Source organism: Hyla sarda, unplaced genomic scaffold (genome assembly GCF_029499605.1).
Source record: "Hyla sarda isolate aHylSar1 unplaced genomic scaffold, aHylSar1.hap1 scaffold_185, whole genome shotgun sequence".
Classification (NCBI taxonomy): Eukaryota; Metazoa; Chordata; class Amphibia; order Anura; family Hylidae; genus Hyla; species Hyla sarda.
The window spans coordinates 206,047-227,356 of record NW_026608499.1 but is presented as its reverse complement, the minus strand read 5'-3'; the positions used below and the strand labels follow the sequence as shown (position 1 = coordinate 227,356).

At 48.2% G+C, this 21,310-nt stretch overlaps 6 non-coding genes and 1 pseudogene across 6 annotated transcripts; all 7 read left to right on the top strand.

The window, feature by feature from the left end:
* Positions 1-1,281: 1,281 nt before the first annotated feature.
* On the top strand, positions 1,282-1,441 carry LOC130314930 (U2 spliceosomal RNA; annotated as a pseudogene).
* A 694-nt stretch (positions 1,442-2,135) lies between these two features.
* Positions 2,136-2,323, top strand: LOC130314914 (U2 spliceosomal RNA). The gene has a single exon (XR_008862522.1). It is a non-coding gene; the product is annotated as a U2 spliceosomal RNA (small nuclear RNA).
* Positions 2,324-10,053: 7,730 nt separating this feature from the next.
* LOC130314800 (U2 spliceosomal RNA) lies at positions 10,054-10,244 on the top strand. Its single transcript, XR_008862422.1, has one exon. It is a non-coding gene; the product is annotated as a U2 spliceosomal RNA (small nuclear RNA).
* A 2,084-nt stretch (positions 10,245-12,328) lies between these two features.
* Positions 12,329-12,519, top strand: LOC130314798 (U2 spliceosomal RNA). Its single transcript, XR_008862421.1, has one exon. It is a non-coding gene; the product is annotated as a U2 spliceosomal RNA (small nuclear RNA).
* A 2,084-nt stretch (positions 12,520-14,603) lies between these two features.
* Positions 14,604-14,791, top strand: LOC130314936 (U2 spliceosomal RNA). Its single transcript, XR_008862528.1, has one exon. It is a non-coding gene; the product is annotated as a U2 spliceosomal RNA (small nuclear RNA).
* A 693-nt stretch (positions 14,792-15,484) lies between these two features.
* Positions 15,485-15,667, top strand: LOC130314908 (U2 spliceosomal RNA). The gene has a single exon (XR_008862517.1). It is a non-coding gene; the product is annotated as a U2 spliceosomal RNA (small nuclear RNA).
* Positions 15,668-19,297: 3,630 nt separating this feature from the next.
* LOC130314905 (U2 spliceosomal RNA) lies at positions 19,298-19,485 on the top strand. The gene has a single exon (XR_008862514.1). It is a non-coding gene; the product is annotated as a U2 spliceosomal RNA (small nuclear RNA).
* The last annotated feature ends 1,825 nt before the right edge of the window (positions 19,486-21,310 follow it).

Sequence of the window (21,310 nt, the reverse complement as noted above, 5' to 3'; positions counted from 1 at the left end):
GCTGAACAGTCGCTTTTTATGTATTCAGCACCTATGTATAATGTTGTAAAAATGCTCTAGAAGCTAAAGTCGCAGAAATGTCACACATATTTGGCCTGCAACTTTCTGTGCGACAAATTCAGACAGGAAAAATCAGTATAAATCCTTAGAAAATTATCCCCCAGGGTCTCCATCTGCTGGCGGTATTGAATAAGCATTGCTGCACTGATGGGGTATGCATTAGACGAAAAAAAAGAAGAAAAAGAAGAATAATACGCCCAGAAAAGAGGCGAAAAGGAGAAAAACGTAAAAAAACGTGAAAAAAAAGTAAGAGGAAGAGAAGGGAAAAAAAGGTGGAAATGGGTTTAAAAGTGATTTCGGCGGAGAAATATATATATATATATATATATATATATATATATATATATACGCGCACACTCACACATATATATAAACGTATTCTCCGTTGAGATATTGCAGCCGCTGCTGTGTCCAGGCCCAGGAGCCTTAGCACTGTGCTGTGATGTCACTCAATACCACTGACATCACTAGGTGTAAACAACATCTCTCCTTTGCTGTGTATGTGACTATGGAGCTGTTTGGTGATGTCGTCTATTATGGCCTTCATAGAAGCAACAGGAGATTGTTGCATCCATCTAGAACCCTCAGAACTACAGTGCTATGATGTCACTCACTTCCACAGGCCTTGCAGAGTGTAAACAACAACAACCCAGCTTTGTTGTGTATGTAACCATAGGGATTTGTGATGTCACCTAGAACCTTCACAGCAGCGACAGCTTTATGAGGAGCATCAGCACTGCTCTGCCTGAGCAGAACCATCACCGCCATAGGTTGTCAAATAACCCGGGTTTAACCCACACAGGTAAGTCCAATGGGGTGCAGGCATGTCCTCTATGCTTACAGCTTCCCGTGGGTGTTGGTTTGATACCGTTTGGGGACAGCCAAGGAGGCATCTGCAGGCAACAAAGGTAGGTGTGTGCTTGTGTGTGTGTTTCCTATGCAGATCCTAAGCCCAGTGTCACATGCAAGTAGGAGGAGTAAGAAGGGTTCCTGGCAAATCCGGGTTATGGATTGCATTTAAAAAGGCCCCGTGGGAGTGCAATGGGCCCCTGTCTTGCTGCTTAGCAATAATGGTATGGGTTTAGGTTCTGCTGTGTGTACTGGTGGTTGACTGCCCCCCAGCCCAGAGTGTGCATGGAAAATTGTCTGGCAGCCTCCCTGACAGCAAGCAGTGATAGTGCCCATGAAGGGCACCTTGTTGGGCCCGCCCCTTTCACGGTTATCGCTTCTCGGCCTTTTGGCTAAGATCAAGTGTAGTATCTGTTCTTATCAGTTTTCATGCTGGTGGGGATGGGTGCTGCATGGAGGATGCAGGTGTACCAGGGCTTTCCGGGGCTGGTTCTGAGGAATCAGCTCGACGGCTGCCCCGATGTGACCTGTTCCCTCCGGGTCTCGCCATGAGGCTGAGAGGGTCTAGAGCCGAGGTACTTTTGTGCCTCGGGGAGTGGTGACCCCGAGGTGCCGAAACTCACTGGGAGAATAGACTCACTGAGTTGACGCACGGGCACCATAATCTCTTCACCTTGTGGCACTCACCTCTTGATTCCCGGCCTTCTGGCTAGGATCAGAGAAATTTTTATAGATCCGGCCGAATGTCCGGGCAGTATATCTGCACACATTCACTTATTTATTTCTTTTTTGTCTCACTGTGTCACTTTTTGCGTGTTGTGTGTTCACAGGATTTGTCAGGATGCGGTAGCCCTTCTGGGTGTCCCTCCTGGCGGTCTAGGGGAGGTGTGTGTGGCCATTAGGTTCCACACCTCCCTGCAAACACCCCGGGTACTCCTGCTTTGGCAGGGTACCTACCGTAATCGGCTCTGCGGGCAGATACCTTGGCTGACGCCAAGGGGGATGCCGGGAGCATTTGTGGTCCCCTAGTAGCTTCGGCGAAAAGGGACATCGAACCTGGAACCTCGCAGGTACCTTTTGGTCCGGAGGCGAAGGGTAAGGTTTGTTGGGGGGCCTCTCTCCTATCGGAGAAGGGCTTGCGATAGACCGCATCCTTTGTGCACGTTTTTTTTTGTGTAACACGTTTGCACTTTTTCTTGCACTTTGGGTGAATCGAAAGCACGTTCCTCGGCTTTAGATAAAAAAAAAAAAAAAAAAAAAATCTGTTCTTATCAGTTTAATATCTGATACGTCCCCTATCTGGGGACCATATATTAAATGGATTTTTGAGAACGGGGGCCGATTTCGAAGCTTGCTTCCGTCGCCCTATGCATTGACCCGATATGGCAGTATCTTCGGGTACAGTGCACCACCCCCTTACAGGGTTAAAAAGAAAGATTCCTACTTTCATTGCTACCTGCTTGCTGGCTAGCCAGCTAGCCAGCCCTGTGGGCCTTGCTGCTGCTGCAGCCAAAAAACAAAAGGTGGTGCTGCTGCTGCTTCTGCTGCTTCTGCTTCTGCTTGTGTCTGGCCGCTGTTGGAGCGTCCAGGCACAGGACTTCTGCTGCTGCTGACTAAATGGCCTCCTTAATTGGATCATTTGAGTAGCCAGCACACCTGTGCAGGTAGGGCATGAGACATGATAGGCAGCTGCCTTGATAGCGGGTGGGTGCTGAATGTTCCTAATTGACAAAATAAGATTAATGCTTATGAAGAAATATAAAATCTCATCCCTTCCCCAATATCGCGCCACACCCCTACCCCTTAATTCCCTGGTTGAACTTGATGGACATATGTCTTTTTTCGACCGTACTAACTATGTAACTATGTAACATAACATGGGGGGGGGGGGGGGTCTCCTGGCTGTTCACACAGGTGTGTCATTGCTGTACATTGACCATGCATTGCTTCTGTGGTATTGCAAAGGCAAAGACAAATGCTTCCAGCCATCCATTGCACTAATGGATTGGTCATCAGCTGGCTGTCTATGTCCCGCATCAATATAGACCAAAGTACAGAGGGTTAGGCTATGCTATTGTGCACCTACCTGATGCATCAGAAGGTGCGAGGCCCTTGCTAAATTCTGTGCACAGACTTTGAGATCTATACTTTAGACTGTATCTAAACCTGCTCCAACATGGACTGACATTCTGGCCTACTTTCAGCCGATGCGACTTGTCTGTCGCTGAACAGTCGCTTTTTATGTATTCAGCACCTATGTATAATGTTGTAAAAATGCTCTAGAAGCTAAAGTCGCAGAAATGTCACACATATTTGGCCTGCAACTTTCTGTGCGACAAATTCAGACAGGAAAAATCAGTATAAATCCTTAGAAAATTATCCCCCAGTGTCTCCATCTGCTGGCGGTATTGAATAAGCATTGCTGCACTGATGGGGTATGCATTAGACGAAAAAAAAGAAGAAAAAGAAGAATAATACGCCCAGAAAAGAGGCGAAAAGGAGAAAAACGTAAAAAAACGTGAAAAAAAAGTAAGAGGAAGAGAAGGGAAAAAAAGGTGGAAATGGGTTTAAAAGTGATTTCGGCGGAGAATATATATATATATATATATATATATATATATATATATATATACGCGCACACACACACTGTTACGCCGAGCGCTCCGGGTCCCCGCTCCTCCCCGGAGCGCTCGCTACACTCTTCTCACTGCAGCGCTCCGGTCAGTTCCACTGACCCGGGGCGCTGCGATACCGCCTCCAGCCGGGATGCGATTCGCGATGCGGGTAGCGCCCGCTCGCGATGCGCACCCCGGCTCCCGTACCTGACTCGCTCTCCGTCTGTCCTGTCCCGGCGCGCGCGGCCCCGCTCCCTAGGGCGCGCGCGCGCCGGGTCTTTGCGATTTAAAGGGCCACTGCGCCGCTGATTGGCGCAGTGGTTCCAATTAGTGTTATCACCTGTGCACTTCCCTATATCATCTCACTTCCCCTTCACTCCCTCGCCGGATCTTGTTGCCATCGTGCCAGTGAAAGCGTTTCCTAGTGTGTTCCTAGCCTGTGTTCCAGACCTCCTGCCGTTGCCCCTGACTACGATCCTTGCTGCCTGCCCCGACCTTCTGCTACGTCCGACCTTGCTTCTGTCTACTCCCTTGTACCGCGCCTATCTTCAGCAGCCAGAGAGGTAGAGCCGTTGCTAGTGGATACGACCTGGTCACTACCGCCGCAGCAAGACCATCCCGCTTTGCGGCGGGCTCTGGTGAAAACCAGTAGTGACTTAGAACCGATCCACTAGCACGGTCCACGCCAATCCCTCTCTGGCACAGAGGATCCACTACCTGCCAGCCGGCATCGTGACTGTAGATCCGGCCATGGATCCCGCTGAAGTTCCTCTGCCAGTTGTCGCTGACCTCACCACGGTGGTCGCCCAGCAGTCACAACAGATAGCGCAACAAGGCCAACAGCTGTCTCAACTGACTGTTATGCTACAACAGTTACTACCACAGCTCCAGCAATCATCTCCTCCGCCAGCTCCTGCACCTCCTCCGCAGCGAGTGGCCACTTCTGGACTACGACTATCCTTGCCGGATAAATTTGATGGGGACTCTAAGTTTTGCCGTGGCTTTCTTTCCCAATGTTCATTGCACTTGGAGATGATGTCGGACCAGTTCCCCACTGAAAGGTCTAAGGTGGCTTTCGTAGTCAGCCTTCTGTCTGGAAAAGCCCTGTCTTGGGCCACACCGCTCTGGGACCGCAATGACCCCGTCACTGCCTCTGTACACTCCTTCTTCTCGGAAATTCGAAGTGTCTTTGAGGAACCTGCCCGAGCCTCTTCTGCTGAGACTGCCCTGTTGAACCTGGTCCAGGGTAATTCTTCCGTTGGCGAGTATGCCGTACAATTCCGTACTCTTGCTTCAGAATTATCCTGGAATAATGAGGCACTCTGCGCGACCTTTAAAAAAGGCCTATCCAGCAACATTAAAGATGTTCTGGCCGCACGAGAAATCCCTGCTAATCTACATGAACTCATTCACCTAGCCACTCGCATTGACATGCGTTTTTCCGAAAGGCGTCAGGAGCTCCGCCAGGATATGGACTCTGTTCGCACGAGGCGTTTCTTCTCCCCGGCTCCTCTCTCCTCTGGTCCCCTGCAATCTGTTCCTGTGCCTCCCGCCGTGGAGGCTATGCAGGTCGACCGGTCTCGCCTGACACCTCAAGAGAGGACACGACGCCGCATGGAGAATCTCTGCCTGTACTGTGCTAGTACCGAACACTTCCTGAAGGATTGTCCTATCCGTCCTCCCCGCCTGGAAAGACGTACGCTGACTCCGCACAAAGGTGAGACAGTCCTTGATGTCTACTCTGCTTCTCCACGTCTTACTGTGCCTGTGCGGATGTCTGCCTCTGCCTTCTCCTTCTCTGCTGTGGCCTTCTTGGACTCCGGATCTGCAGGAAATTTTATTTTGGCCTCTCTCGTCAACAAGTTCAACATCCCGGTGACCAGTCTCGCCAGACCCCTCTACATCAATTGTGTAAACAATGAAAGATTGGACTGTACCATACGTTTCCGCACGGAGCCCCTTCTAATGTGCATCGGATCTCATCACGAGAGGATTGAACTTTTGGTCCTCCCCAATTGCACTTCTGAAATTCTCCTTGGACTTCCCTGGCTTCAACTCCATTCCCCAACCCTGGATTGGTCCACTGGGGAGATCAGGAGTTGGGGGCCCTCTTGTTCCAAGGACTGCCTAAAACCGGTTCCCAGTAACCCTTGCCGTGACTCTGTGGTTCCTCCTGTAACCGGTCTCCCTAAGGCCTATATGGACTTTGCGGACGTTTTTTGCAAAAAACAAGCTGAGACTCTACCTCCTCACAGGCCTTATGATTGTCCTATTGACCTCCTCCCGGGCACTACTCCACCCCGGGGCAGAATCTATCCTCTGTCCGTCCCAGAGACTCTTGCCATGTCTGAATACGTCCAGGAAAATTTAAAAAAGGGCTTTATCCGTAAATCCTCCTCTCCTGCCGGAGCCGGATTTTTCTTTGTGTCCAAAAAAGATGGCTCTCTACGTCCTTGCATTGACTACCGCGGTCTTAATAAAATCACGGTTAAGAACCGCTACCCCCTACCCCTCATCTCTGAACTCTTTGATCGCCTCCAAGGTGCCCACATTTTTACCAAACTGGACTTAAGAGGTGCTTATAATCTCATCCGCATCAGAGAGGGGGATGAATGGAAAACGGCATTTAACACCAGAGATGGACACTTTGAGTATCTGGTCATGCCCTTTGGCCTGTGCAACGCCCCTGCCGTCTTCCAAGACTTTGTTAATGAAATTTTTCGTGATCTCCTATACTCCTGTGTTGTTGTATATCTGGACGATATCCTGATTTTTTCTGCCAATCTAGAAGAACACCGCCAGCATGTCCGTATGGTTCTTCAGAGACTTCGTGACAATCAACTCTATGCCAAAATAGAGAAATGTCTGTTTGAATGCCAATCTCTTCCTTTCCTAGGATACTTGGTCTCTGCCCAGGGACTACAAATGGATCCAGACAAACTCTCTGCCGTCTTAGATTGGCCACGCCCCTCCGGACTCCGTGCCATCCAACGTTTTTTGGGGTTCGCCAATTATTACAGGCAATTTATTCCACATTTTTCTACCGTTGTGGCTCCTATTGTGGCTTTAACCAAAAAAAATGCCGATCCCAAGTCTTGGCCTCCTCAAGCGGAAGACGCCTTTAAATGGCTCAAGTCTGCCTTTTCTTCGGCTCCCGTGCTCTCCAGACCTGACCCATCTAAACCCTTTCTATTGGAGGTTGATGCCTCCTCAGTGGGAGCTGGAGCTGTCCTTCTACAAAAAAACTCTTCCGGGCATGCTGTTACTTGTGGTTTTTTTTCTAGGACCTTCTCTCCGGCGGAGAGGAACTACTCCATCGGGGATCGAGAGCTTCTAGCCATTAAATTAGCACTTGAGGAATGGAGGCATCTGCTGGAGGGATCAAGATTTCCAGTTATTATTTACACCGATCACAAGAACCTCTCCTACCTCCAGTCTGCCCAACGGCTGAATCCTCGTCAGGCCAGGTGGTCTCTGTTCTTTGCCCGATTTAATTTTGAAATTCACTTTCGGCCTGCCGATAAGAACATTAGGGCCGATGCTCTCTCTCGTTCCTCAGATGCTTCTGAAGTTGAACTCTCTCCTCAACACATCATTCCTCCTGACTGCCTGATTTCCACTTCTCCAGCCTCCATCAGGCAAACTCCTCCAGGAAAGACCTTTGTTTCTCCACGCCAACGCCTCGGAATCCTCAAATGGGGTCACTCCTCCCATCTCGCAGGTCATGCGGGCATCAAGAAATCTGTGCAACTCATCTCTCGCTTCTATTGGTGGCCGACTCTAGAGACTGATGTGGTGGACTTTGTGCGAGCCTGCACTATCTGTGCCCGGGATAAGACTCCTCGCCAGAAGCCCGCTGGTTTTCTTCATCCTCTGCCTGTCCCCGAACAGCCTTGGTCTCTGATTGGTATGGATTTTATTACTGACTTACCCCCATCCCATGGCAACACTGTTATTTGGGTGGTCGTTGATCGATTCTCCAAAATGGCACATTTCATCCCTCTTCCTGGTCTTCCTTCAGCGCCTCAGTTGGCTAAACAATTTTTTGTACACATTTTTCGTCTTCACGGGTTGCCTACGCAGATCGTCTCGGATAGAGGCGTCCAATTCGTGTCTAAATTCTGGAGGGCTCTCTGTAAACAACTCAAGATTAAATAAAATTTTTCTTCTGCATATCATCCTCAATCCAATGGACAAGTAGAAAGAATTAACCAGGTCTTGGGTGATTATTTACGACATTTTGTTTCCTCCCGCCAGGATGACTGGGCAGATCTTCTACCTTGGGCCGAATTCTCGTATAATTTCAGAGTCTCTGAATCTTCCTCCAAATCCCCATTTTTCGTGGTGTACGGCCGTCACCCTCTTCCTCCCCTCCCTACCCCCTTGCCCTCTGGTCTGCCCGCTGTGGATGAAATTTCTCGTGATCTTTCCATCATATGGAGAGAGACCCAAAATTCTCTCTTACAGGCTTCTTCACGCATGAAGAAATTTGCGGATAAGAAAAGAAGAGCTCCTCCCATTTTTTCCCCTGGAGACAAGGTATGGCTCTCCGCTAAATATGTCCGCTTCCGTGTCCCTAGCTATAAGTTGGGACCACGCTATCTTGGTCCTTTCAAAATTTTGCGCCAGATTAATCCTGTCTCTTACAAACTTCTTCTTCCTCCTTCTCTTCGTATTCCTAATGCCTTTCACGTTTCTCTTCTTAAACCACTTATCATTAACCGTTTCTCTCCCAAATCTGTTCCTCCCACTCCTGTCTCCGGCTCCTCGGACATCTTCTCCGTCAAAGAGATTTTAGCATCTAAAAAGGTCAGAGGGAAAACCTTCTTTTTAGTGGATTGGGAGGGTTGTGGTCCCGAAGAGAGGTCCTGGGAACCTGAGGACAATATCCTGGACAAAAGTCTGGTCCTCAGGTTCTCAGGCCCCAAGAAGAGGGGGAGACCCAAGGGGGGGGGGTACTGTTACGCCGAGCACTCCGGGTCCCCGCTCCTCCCCGGAGCGCTCGCTACACTCTTCTCACTGCAGCGCTCCGGTCAGTTCCACTGACCCGGGGCGCTGCGATACCGCCTCCAGCCGGGATGCGATTCGCGATGCGGGTAGCGCCCGCTCGCGATGCGCACCCCGGCTCCCGTACCTGACTCGCTCTCCGTCTGTCCTGTCCCGGCGCGCGCGGCCCCGCTCCCTAGGGCGCGCGTGCGCCGGGTCTTTGCGATTTAAAGGGCCACTGCGCCGCTGATTGGCGCAGTGGTTCCAATTAGTGTTATCACCTGTGCACTTCCCTATATCATCTCACTTCCCCTTCACTCCCTCGCCGGATCTTGTTGCCATCGTGCCAGTGAAAGCGTTTCCTAGTGTGTTCCTAGCCTGTGTTCCAGACCTCCTGCCGTTGCCCCTGACTACGATCCTTGCTGCCTGCCCCGACCTTCTGCTACGTCCGACCTTGCTTCTGTCTACTCCCTTGTACCGCGCCTATCTTCAGCAGCCAGAGAGGTAGAGCCGTTGCTAGTGGATACGACCTGGTCACTACCGCCGCAGCAAGACCATCCCGCTTTGCGGCGGGCTCTGGTGAAAACCAGTAGTGACTTAGAACCGATCCACTAGCACGGTCCACGCCAATCCCTCTCTGGCACAGAGGATCCACTACCTGCCAGCCGGCATCGTGACACACACATATATATAAACGTATTCTCCGTTGAGATATTGCAGCCGCTGCTGTGTCCAGGCCCAGGAGCCTTAGCACTGTGCTGTGATGTCACTCAATACCACTGACATCACTAGGTGTAAACAACATCTCTCCTTTGCTGTGTATGTGACTATGGAGCTGTTTGGTGATGTCGTCTATTATGGCCTTCATAGAAGCAACAGGAGATTGTTGCATCCATCTAGAACCCTCAGAACTACAGTGCTATGATGTCACTCACTTCCACAGGCCTTGCAGAGTGTAAACAACAACAACCCAGCTTTGTTGTGTATGTAACCATAGGGATTTGTGATGTCACCTAGAACCTTCACAGCAGCGACAGCTTTATGAGGAGCATCAGCACTGCTCTGCCTGAGCAGAACCATCACCGCCATAGGTTGTCAAATAACCCGGGTATACCCCCACACAGGTAAGTCCAATGGGGTGCAGGCATGTCCTCTATGCTTACAGCTTCCCGTGGGTGTTGGTTTGATACCGTTTGGGGACAGCCAAGGAGGCATCTGCAGGCAACAAAGGTAGGTGTGTGCTTGTGTGTGTGTTTCCTATGCAGATCCTAAGCCCAGTGTCACATGCAAGTAGGAGGAGTAAGAAGGGTTCCTGGCAAATCCGGGTTATGGATTGCATTTAAAAAGGCCCCGTGGGAGTGCAATGGGCCCCTGTCTTGCTGCTTAGCAATAATGGTATGGGTTTAGGTTCTGCTGTGTGTACTGGTGGTTGACTGCCCCCCAGCCCAGAGTGTGCATGGAAAATTGTCTGGCAGCCTCCCTGACAGCAAGCAGTGATAGTGCCCATGAAGGGCACCTTGTTGGGCCCGCCCCTTTCACGGTTATCGCTTCTCGGCCTTTTGGCTAAGATCAAGTGTAGTATCTGTTCTTATCAGTTTAATATCTGATACGTCCCCTATCTGGGGACCATATATTAAATGGATTTTTGAGAACGGGGGCCGATTTCGAAGCTTGCTTCCGTCGCCCTATGCATTGACCCGATATGGCAGTATCTTCGGGTACAGTGCACCACCCCCTTACAGGGTTAAAAAGAAAGATTCCTACTTTCATTGCTACCTGCTTGCTGGCTAGCCAGCTAGCCAGCCCTGTGGGCCTTGCTGCTGCTGCAGCCAAAAAACAAAAGGTGGTGCTGCTGCTGCTTCTGCTGCTTCTGCTTCTGCTTGTGTCTGGCCGCTGTTGGAGCGTCCAGGCACAGGACTTCTGCTGCTGCTGACTAAATGGCCTCCTTAATTGGATCATTTGAGTAGCCAGCACACCTGTGCAGGTAGGGCATGACATGATAGGCAGCTGCCTTGATAGCGGGTGGGTGCTGAATGTTCCTAATTGACAAAATAAGATTAATGCTTATGAAGAAATATAAAATCTCATCCCTTCCCCAATATCGCGCCACACCCCTACCCCTTAATTCCCTGGTTGAACTTGATGGACATATGTCTTTTTTCGACCGTACTAACTATGTAACTATGTAACATAACATGGGGGGGGGGGGGGGTCTCCTGGCTGTTCACACAGGTGTGTCATTGCTGTACATTGACCATGCATTGCTTCTGTGGTATTGCAAAGGCAAAGACAAATGCTTCCAGCCATCCATTGCACTAATGGATTGGTCATCAGCTGGCTGTCTATGTCCCGCATCAATATAGACCAAAGTACAGAGGGTTAGGCTATGCTATTGTGCACCTACCTGATGCATCAGAAGGTGCGAGGCCCTTGCTAAATTCTGTGCACAGACTTTGAGATCTATACTTTAGACTGTATCTAAACCTGCTCCAACATGGACTGACATTCTGGCCTACTTTCAGCCGATGCGACTTGTCTGTCGCTGAACAGTCGCTTTTTATGTATTCAGCACCTATGTATAATGTTGTAAAAATGCTCTAGAAGCTAAAGTCGCAGAAATGTCACACATATTTGGCCTGCAACTTTCTGTGTGACAAATTCAGACAGGAAAAATCAGTATAAATCCTTAGAAAATTATCCCCCAGTGTCTCCATCTGCTGGCGGTATTGAATAAGCATTGCTGCACTGATGGGGTATGCATTAGACGAAAAAAAAGAAGAAAAAGAAGAATAATACGCCCAGAAAAGAGGCGAAAAGGAGAAAAACGTAAAAAAACGTGAAAAAAAAGTAAGAGGAAGAGAAGGGAAAAAAAGGTGGAAATGGGTTTAAAAGTGATTTCGGCGGAGAAATATATATATATATATATATATATATATATATATATACGCGCACACACACACATATATATAAACGTATTCTCCGTTGAGATATTGCAGCCGCTGCTGTGTCCAGGCCCAGGAGCCTTAGCACTGTGCTGTGATGTCACTCAATACCACTGACATCACTAGGTGTAAACAACATCTCTCCTTTGCTGTGTATGTGACTATGGAGCTGTTTGGTGATGTCGTCTATTATGGCCTTCATAGAAGCAACAGGAGATTGTTGCATCCATCTAGAACCCTCAGAACTACAGTGCTATGATGTCACTCACTTCCACAGGCCTTGCAGAGTGTAAACAACAACAACCCAGCTTTGTTGTGTATGTAACCATAGGGATTTGTGATGTCACCTAGAACCTTCACAGCAGCGACAGCTTTATGAGGAGCATCAGCACTGCTCTGCCTGAGCAGAACCATCACCGCCATAGGTTGTCAAATAACCCGGGTTTAACCCACACAGGTAAGTCCAATGGGGTGCAGGCATGTCCTCTATGCTTACAGCTTCCCGTGGGTGTTGGTTTGATACCGTTTGGGGACAGCCAAGGAGGCATCTGCAGGCAACAAAGGTAGGTGTGTGCTTGTGTGTGTGTTTCCTATGCAGATCCTAAGCCCAGTGTCACATGCAAGTAGGAGGAGTAAGAAGGGTTCCTGGCAAATCCGGGTTATGGATTGCATTTAAAAAGGCCCCGTGGGAGTGCAATGGGCCCCTGTCTTGCTGCTTAGCAATAATGGTATGGGTTTAGGTTCTGCTGTGTGTACTGGTGGTTGACTGCCCCCCAGCCCAGAGTGTGCATGGAAAATTGTCTGGCAGCCTCCCTGACAGCAAGCAGTGATAGTGCCCATGAAGGGCACCTTGTTGGGCCCGCCCCTTTCACGGTTATCGCTTCTCGGCCTTTTGGCTAAGATCAAGTGTAGTATCTGTTCTTATCAGTTTAATATCTGATACGTCCCCTATCTGGGGACCATATATTAAATGGATTTTTGAGAACGGGGGCCGATTTCGAAGCTTGCTTCCGTCGCCCTATGCATTGACCCGATATGGCAGTATCTTCGGGTACAGTGCACCACCCCCTTACAGGGTTAAAAAGAAAGATTCCTACTTTCATTGCTACCTGCTTGCTGGCTAGCCAGCTAGCCAGCCCTGTGGGCCTTGCTGCTGCTGCAGCCAAAAAACAAAAGGTGGTGCTGCTGCTGCTTCTGCTTCTGCTTGTGTCTGGCCGCTGTTGGAGCGTCCAGGCACAGGACTTCTGCTGCTGCTGACTAAATGGCCTCCTTAATTGGATCATTTGAGTAGCCAGCACACCTGTGCAGGTAGGGCATGACATGATAGGCAGCTGCCTTGATAGCGGGTGGGTGCTGAATGTTCCTAATTGACAAAATAAGATTAATGCTTATGAAGAAATATAAAATCTCATCCCTTCCCCAATATCGCGCCACACCCCTACCCCTTAATTCCCTGGTTGAACTTGATGGACATATGTCTTTTTTCGACCGTACTAACTATGTAACTATGTAACATAACATGGGGGGGGGGGGGGGGGGGTCTCCTGGCTGTTCACACAGGTGTGTCATTGCTGTACATTGACCATGCATTGCTTCTGTGGTATTGCAAAGGCAAAGACAAATGCTTCCAGCCATCCATTGCACTAATGGATTGGTCATCAGCTGGCTGTCTATGTCCCGCATCAATATAGACCAAAGTACAGAGGGTTAGGCTATGCTATTGTGCACCTACCTGATGCATCAGAAGGTGCGAGGCCCTTGCTAAATTCTGTGCACAGACTTTGAGATCTATACTTTAGACTGTATCTAAACCTGCTCCAACATGGACTGACATTCTGGCCTACTTTCAGCCGATGCGACTTGTCTGTCGCTGAACAGTCGCTTTTTATGTATTCAGCACCTATGTATAATGTTGTAAAAATGCTCTAGAAGCTAAAGTCGCAGAAATGTCACACATATTTGGCCTGCAACTTTCTGTGCGACAAATTCAGACAGGAAAAATCAGTATAAATCCTTAGAAAATTATCCCCCAGTGTCTCCATCTGCTGGCGGTATTGAATAAGCATTGCTGCACTGATGGGGTATGCATTAGACGAAAAAAAAGAAGAAAAAGAAGAATAATACGCCCAGAAAAGAGGCGAAAAGGAGAAAAACGTAAAAAAACGTGAAAAAAAAGTAAGAGGAAGAGAAGGGAAAAAAAGGTGGAAATGGGTTTAAAAGTGATTTCGGCGGAGAATATATATATATATATATATATATATATATATATATATATATACGCGCACACACACACATATATATAAACGTATTCTCCGTTGAGATATTGCAGCCGCTGCTGTGTCCAGGCCCAGGAGCCTTAGCACTGTGCTGTGATGTCACTCAATACCACTGACATCACTAGGTGTAAACAACATCTCTCCTTTGCTGTGTATGTGACTATGGAGCTGTTTGGTGATGTCGTCTATTATGGCCTTCATAGAAGCAACAGGAGATTGTTGCATCCATCTAGAACCCTCAGAACTACAGTGCTATGATGTCACTCACTTCCACAGGCCTTGCAGAGTGTAAACAACAACAACCCAGCTTTGTTGTGTATGTAACCATAGGGATTTGTGATGTCACCTAGAACCTTCACAGCAGCGACAGCTTTATGAGGAGCATCAGCACTGCTCTGCCTGAGCAGAACCATCACCGCCATAGGTTGTCAAATAACCCGGGTTTAACCCATACAGGTAAGTCCAATGGGGTGCAGGCATGTCCTCTATGCTTACAGCTTCCCGTGGGTGTTGGTTTGATACCGTTTGGGGACAGCCAAGGAGGCATCTGCAGGCAACAAAGGTAGGTGTGTGCTTGTGTGTGTGTTTCCTATGCAGATCCTAAGCCCAGTGTCACATGCAAGTAGGAGGAGTAAGAAGGGTTCCTGGCAAATCCGGGTTATGGATTGCATTTAAAAAGGCCCCGTGGGAGTGCAATGGGCCCCTGTCTTGCTGCTTAGCAATAATGGTATGGGTTTAGGTTCTGCTGTGTGTACTGGTGGTTGACTGCCCCCCAGCCCAGAGTGTGCATGGAAAATTGTCTGGCAGCCTCCCTGACAGCAAGCAGTGATAGTGCCCATGAAGGGCACCTTGTTGGGCCCGCCCCTTTCACGGTTATCGCTTCTCGGCCTTTTGGCTAAGATCAAGTGTAGTATCTGTTCTTATCAGTTTTTCATGCCGGTGGACAGTAACGCCGGTATGGGGCTGGTGGGGATGGGTGCTGCATGGAGGATGCAGGTGTACCAGGGCTTTCCGGGGCTGGTTCTGAGGAATCAGCTCGACGGCTGCCCCGATGTGACCTGTTCCCTCCGGGTCTCGCCATGAGGCTGAGAGGGTCTAGAGCCGAGGTACTTTTGTGCCTCGGGGAGTGGTGACCCCGAGGTGCCGAAACTCACTGGGAGGATAGGCTCACTGAGTTGAAGCACGGGCACCATAATCTCTTCACCTTGTGGCACTCACCTCTTGATTCCCGGCCTTCTGGCTAGGATCAGAGAAATTTTTATAGATCCGGCCGGATGTCCGGGCAGTATATCTGCACACATTCACTTATTTATTTCTTTTTTGTCTCACTGTGTCACTTTTTGCGTGTTGTGTGTTCACAGGATTGGTCAGGATGCGGTAGCCCTTCTGGGTGTCCCTCCTGGCGGTCTAGGGGAGGTGTGTGTGGCCATTAGGTTCCGCACCTCCCTGCAAACACCCCGGGTACTCCTGCTTTGGCAGGGTACCTACCGTAATCGGCTCTGCGGGCAGATACCTTGGCTAACGCCAAGGGGGATGCCGGGAGCATTTGTGGTCCCCTAGTAGCTTCGGCGAAAAGGGACATCGAACCTGGAACCTCGCAGGTACCTTTTGGTCCGGAGGCGAAGGGTAAGGTTTGTTGGGGGGCCTCTCTCCTATCGGAGAAGGGCTTGCGATAGACCGCATCCTTTGTGCACGTTTTTTTAGTGTAACACGTTTGCACTTTTTCTTGCACTTTGGGTGAATCGAAAGCACGTTCCTCGGCTTTAGATAAAAAAAAAAAAAAAAATCTGTTCTTATCAGTTTAATATCTGATACGTCCCCTATCTGGGGACCATATATTAAATGGATTTTTGAGAACGGGGGCCGATTTCGAAGCTTGCTTCCGTCGCCCTATGCATTGACCCGATATGGCAGTATCTTCGGGTACAGTGCACCACCCCCTTACAGGGTTAAAAAGAAAGATTCCTACTTTCATTGCTACCTGCTTGCTGGCTAGCCAGCTAGCCAGCCCTGTGGGCCTTGCTGCTGCTGCAGCCAAAAAACAAAAGGTGGTGCTGCTGCTGCTTCTGCTTCTGCTTGTGTCTGGCCGCTGTTGGAGCGTCCAGGCACAGGACTTCTGCTGCTGCTGACTAAATGGCCTCCTTAATTGGATCATTTGAGTAGCCAGCACACCTGTGCAGGTAGGGCATGACATGATAGGCAGCTGCCTTGATAGCGGGTGGGTGCTGAATGTTCCTAATTGACAAAATAAGATTAATGCTTATGAAGAAATATAAAATCTCATCCCTTCCCCAATATCGCGCCACACCCCTACCCCTTAATTCCCTGGTTGAACTTGATGGACATATGTCTTTTTTCGACCGTACTAACTATGTAACTATGTAACATAACATGGGGGGGGGGGGGGGGTCTCCTGGCTGTTCACACAGGTGTGTCATTGCTGTACATTGACCATGCATTGCTTCTGTGGTATTGCAAAGGCAAAGACAAATGCTTCCAGCCATCCATTGCACTAATGGATTGGTCATCAGCTGGCTGTCTATGTCCCGCATCAATATAGACCAAAGTACAGAGGGTTAGGCTATGCTATTGTGCACCTACCTGATGCATCAGAAGGTGCGAGGCCCTTGCTAAATTCTGTGCACAGACTTTGAGATCTATACTTTAGACTGTATCTAAACCTGCTCCAACATGGACTGACATTCTGGCCTACTTTCAGCCGATGCGACTTGTCTGTCGCTGAACAGTCGCTTTTTATGTATTCAGCACCTATGTATAATGTTGTAAAAATGCTCTAGAAGCTAAAGTCGCAGAAATGTCACACATATTTGGCCTGCAACTTTCTGTGCGACAAATTCAGACAGGAAAAATCAGTATAAATCCTTAGAAAATTATCCCCCAGTGTCTCCATCTGCTGGCGGTATTGAATAAGCATTGCTGCACTGATGGGGTATGCATTAGACGAAAAAAAAGAAGAAAAAGAAGAATAATACGCCCAGAAAAGAGGCGAAAAGGAGAAAAACGTAAAAAAACGTGAAAAAAAAGTAAGAGGAAGAGAAGGGAAAAAAAGGTGGAAATGGGTTTAAAAGTGATTTCGGCGGAGAAATATATATATATATATATATATATATATATATATATATACGCGCACACACACACATATATATAAACGTATTCTCCGTTGAGATATTGCAGCCGCTGCTGTGTCCAGGCCCAGGAGCCTTAGCACTGTGCTGTGATGTCACTCAATACCACTGACATCACTAGGTGTAAACAACATCTCTCCTTTGCTGTGTATGTGACTATGGAGCTGTTTGGTGATGTCGTCTATTATGGCCTTCATAGAAGCAACAGGAGATTGTTGCATCCATCTAGAACCCTCAGAACTACAGTGCTATGATGTCACTCACTTCCACAGGCCTTGCAGAGTGTAAACAACAACAACCCAGCTTTGTTGTGTATGTAACCATAGGGATTTGTGATGTCACCTAGAACCTTCACAGCAGCGACAGCTTTATGAGGAGCATCAGCACTGCTCTGCCTGAGCAGAACCATCACCGCCATAGGTTGTCAAATAACCCGGGTTTAACCCACACAGGTAAGTCCAATGGGGTGCAGGCATGTCCTCTATGCTTACAGCTTCCCGTGGGTGTTGGTTTGATACCGTTTGGGGACAGCCAAGGAGGCATCTGCAGGCAACAAAGGTAGGTGTGTGCTTGTGTGTGTGTTTCCTATGCAGATCCTAAGCCCAGTGTCACATGCAAGTAGGAGGAGTAAGAAGGGTTCCTGGCAAATCCGGGTTATAGATTGCATTTAAAAAGGCCCCGTGGGAGTGCAATGGGCCCCTGTCTTGCTGCTTAGCAATAATGGTATGGGTTTAGGTTCTGCTGTGTGTACTGGTGGTTGACTGCCCCCCAGCCCAGAGTGTGCATGGAAAATTGTCTGGCAGCCTCCCTGACAGCAAGCAGTGATAGTGCCCATGAAGGGCACCTTGTTGGGCCCGCCCCTTTCACGGTTATCGCTTCTCGGCCTTTTGGCTAAGATCAAGTGTAGTTCTGCTCACTTGGTCTGGCCAGAGGGTGTCTGGGGTACCCGGCTCCTTTGCCTGGGGGGATCGTCCTTCTTAACGGAGGGACTTCACCCCCCTGCTGCTATCAGGGAGCCGGCTTAGTCCCCAGACAACGGGAGGCGATCCCCACCTACCTACTTCGGTGGGGGAGGTGTCTGGACATCATGGACATGGAGGAAGATTGCGGTTTTTCTTCGGAAGGCGTGCCGCCTTTTGCGAGACTTCGGAATGGAGTTCGTATTTCCCTGCTCGATGTCCGGAAGAAGGAAAGAGGCCTTGTCTTTGTCGTGGAAGAAGTGCTGTTTAAGTTGCTGGAAGTCAAGAGGGAGCAAATCCTATCCATGCTTGAGTTTCCCAGAAGTGGATACTACGACGTGGTGCTGGCTTCTGAAGAGGACTATGAGTCATTTTGGAACATATTGCAGCAAAAGAAGGTATGTCCGGTTTTGGAAGGGGTGGAGATAGTTCCACATTTCCCACGTAGAGAACGATTGGTGACTATAAGGATGTATAGCCCATATACTTCGGAGGAGGATATCGTTACCTTTTTGTCTCGATTCTGTGACAGTGTTCTGCCTAAAGGCAAGGTATTTAATCAATATGGACTATGGACCACCAAGTGGAGGTTCCATGTGAAATTTAAAATGGCAGATGGCAAGTTAGTGATCCCCCCAGGACGGTTTAAAATTGGTTCTGTGAACGGGGATCTGTATTTTTCTGGCATGCAAGATTTTTGCCGCAAATGTAAACAGTACGGTCACAGAAAGGAGGATTGCACGTTTTTGTGGTGTTTCAAGTGTCAAGAGGAGGGTCACGACGTGGAAAATTGTCAAAAGAAAAGGAAATGCCATCTGTGTGGTGAGGAGGGCCATCTGCTTGGCTCGTGTCCTAAGAAAAAGTCTGAGAAAAATTCAGAGAAAAAGGAAGCTGTAAAAAGAAGCAGAGAGGAACCAGCTGAAGTGAAAGAAAAAGAAGTGGAGCAGGTTCCAACTAGAAGACCTACAGAGCAGAAGAAGAAGAGAGAGGAGGAAGTGTATGTGCCAGTGCAGTATTTTGGTGTGCTTGGTGGTTTGTTGGAAAATTTGTCGGAAGCAGAAAGAAAAACGTTTGACAAAGATATGATGGATCTAAAGATAGGCTTGAAGAACCGGGAGGAAGAAGCTCGGGATAAAGTCTATTTTTCTTTCAAGGCAGACATGAACCGTTTTGTTGAAACGTATAAAATTCCAGGCTGGTTAGCGTCTCAAGTTAAGAAAGATATAGCAAATGGCAATATCAGTCGAGGACTGATAGACTTTCTAATGGTGTTTGCATGGAGGAAGGGGATGACCTTCTAATTTGGTTTTGCTTAATTAGAAAGTAATGTTTGGTTTTGCTATTTTATGTTGTTTCTTATTTTGTTTTTAAATGTTCTATTTTGTTTCATTAGTGTTTAAGAAAAGAAATAAAAACATGTTACCTGATGATGAACACAAAATTGAGTTCCAAATAAGATCTTGGAACTCTGAGTGAGTTCTGAGGGCTAACTTAAAAAATCTGTTCTTATCAGTTTAATATCTGATACGTCCCCTATCTGGGGACCATATATTAAATGGATTTTTGAGAACGGGGGCCGATTTCGAAGCTTGCTTCCGTCGCCCTATGCATTGACCCGATATGGCAATATCTTCGGGTACAGTGCACCACCCCCTTACAGGGTTAAAAAGAAAGATTCCTACTTTCATTGCTACCTGCTTGCTGGCTAGCCAGCTAGCCAGCCCTGTGGGCCTTGCTGCTGCTGCAGCCAAAAAACAAAAGGTGGTGCTGCTGCTGCTTCTGCTGCTTCTGCTTCTGCTTGTGTCTGGCCGCTGTTGGAGCGTCCAGGCACAGGACTTCTGCTGCTGCTGACTAAATGGCCTCCTTAATTGGATCATTTGAGTAGCCAGCACACCTGTGCAGGTAGGGCATGACATGATAGGCAGCTGCCTTGATAGCGGGTGGGTGCTGAATGTTCCTAATTGACAAAATAAGATTAATGCTTATGAAGAAATATAAAATCTCATCCCTTCCCCAATATCGCGCCACACCCCTACCCCTTAATTCCCTGGTTGAACTTGATGGACATATGTCTTTTTTCGACCGTACTAACTATGTAACTATGTAACATAACATGGGGGGGGGGGGGGTCTCCTGGCTGTTCACACAGGTGTGTCATTGCTGTACATTGACCATGCATTGCTTCTGTGGTATTGCAAAGGCAAAGACAAATGCTTCCAGCCATCCATTGCACTAATGGATTGGTCATCAGCTGGCTGTCTATGTCCCGCATCAATATAGACCAAAGTACAGAGGGTTAGGCTATGCTATTGTGCACCTACCTGATGCATCAGAAGGTGCGAGGCCCTTGCTAAATTCTGTGCACAGACTTTGAGATCTATACTTTAGACTGTATCTAAACCTGCTCCAACATGGACTGACATTCTGGCCTACTTTCAGCCGATGCGACTTGTCTGTCGCTGAACAGTCGCTTTTTATGTATTCAGCACCTATGTATAATGTTGTAAAAATGCTCTAGAAGCTAAAGTCGCAGAAATGTCACACATATTTGGCCTGCAACTTTCTGTGCGACAAATTCAGACAGGAAAAATCAGTATAAATCCTTAGAAAATTATCCCCCAGTGTCTCCATCTGCTGGCGGTATTGAATAAGCATTGCTGCACTGATGGGGTATGCATTAGACGAAAAAAAAGAAGAAAAAGAAGAATAATACGCCCAGAAAAGAGGCGAAAAGGAGAAAAACGTAAAAAAACGTGAAAAAAAAGTAAGAGGAAGAGAAGGGAAAAAAAGGTGGAAATGGGTTTAAAAGTGATTTCGGCGGAGAAATATATATATATATATATATATATATATATATATATATATATATATATACGCGCACACACACACATATATATAAACGTATTCTCCGTTGAGATATTGCAGCCGCTGCTGTGTCCAGGCCCAGGAGCCTTAGCACTGTGCTGTGATGTCACTCAATACCACTGACATCACTAGGTGTAAACAACATCTCTCCTTTGCTGTGTATGTGACTATGGAGCTGTTTGGTGATGTCGTCTATTATGGCCTTCATAGAAGCAACAGGAGATTGTTGCATCCATCTAGAACCCTCAGAACTACAGTGCTATGATGTCACTCACTTCCACAGGCCTTGCAGAGTGTAAACAACAACAACCCAGCTTTGTTGTGTATGTAACCATAGGGATTTGTGATGTCACCTAGAACCTTCACAGCAGCGACAGCTTTATGAGGAGCATCAGCACTGCTCTGCCTGAGCAGAACCATCACCGCCATAGGTTGTCAAATAACCCGGGTTTAACCCACACAGGTAAGTCCAATGGGGTGCAGGCATGTCCTCTATGCTTACAGCTTCCCGTGGGTGTTGGTTTGATACCGTTTGGGGACAGCCAAGGAGGCATCTGCAGGCAACAAAGGTAGGTGTGTGCTTGTGTGTGTGTTTCCTATGCAGATCCTAAG